This window comes from Myotis lucifugus, unplaced genomic scaffold, assembly GCF_000147115.1.
Source record: "Myotis lucifugus unplaced genomic scaffold, Myoluc2.0 scaffold_321, whole genome shotgun sequence".
NCBI lineage: Eukaryota > Metazoa > Chordata > Mammalia > Chiroptera > Vespertilionidae > Myotis > Myotis lucifugus.
Window position 1 is genome coordinate 759,345 of NW_005871369.1, and position 881 is coordinate 760,225.

Below are 881 nucleotides of genomic sequence, written 5' to 3' on the forward strand. Positions count from 1 at the left end.
GGGACAAGCTTCCTGCAGGGTTTCTCAGCTCACTCCACGTTGGGCCGGAACCTTCTTTGTTCTGGAGATGAGACGGGCTTGTAGGACGTTCAGCAAAGTACCTGACCAGTGGGTGCCAACGGCACCCCCACAGCTGTGGTGACTAACAAGTCCCCAGCATTGCCCAGTGTCCCCTGCGGGCAAGGTCAATGCCCCTGGATCCACTGCTCTAGAAGATTGCAGATCCAAATGTAAAAACAGGAAGTAAACAGCTCAACCTTCTCATTATTTTCATGTTAACCTGTGTGTCTATTTTCTTTTTTCCTGGAAATTTTATTGATCCTGGGGAAGGGGAGGCAGGCACCCCTGAATTGCCATCCATGAGGTAGTTCGCGAGCTTGGGGGAGACCAGGAAGGCCTGGAGCGTGGGCTGGACCCTGAGGCGAGCCTTGCAGGTAGGCCCAGGGCAGGGGATGGAGTCCAGGCAGCGGGGCCAGGCCCAGTGAGTCAGCAGCACGTCCAGCAGGTTGTGTAGTCTGAGAAGGAGATCGGCCCAGGATGAAGGCCTGGCCCCTGGGTCTGGGCAGCAGGGTCTCCGAAGGCTTCAGGGTCCCCCAGCTCCTTCACGTGGCCCCCCTTGCCCTCCTCATAGTTGGATATTGATTATGGATATTGATACGCAGTCAGTGTAGAGGAGGGGCTGCCGTGCTTGCAGGCCTTCCATGCCCTTGTTCACCGCATCCACCCGGGCGGCTCCCGCTGGTTCTTCCCACACGCCTGAGGGAGTGGCCCGGGGTCGCAGGATGGCATTGGACTGGTTCAGGATCAGGTCTCCGTCTGGAACTTGGGGAGCTGCCCAGACAGATAGGAGGCCTTGAGTGAGCCTCCTTGGTCATCACTCC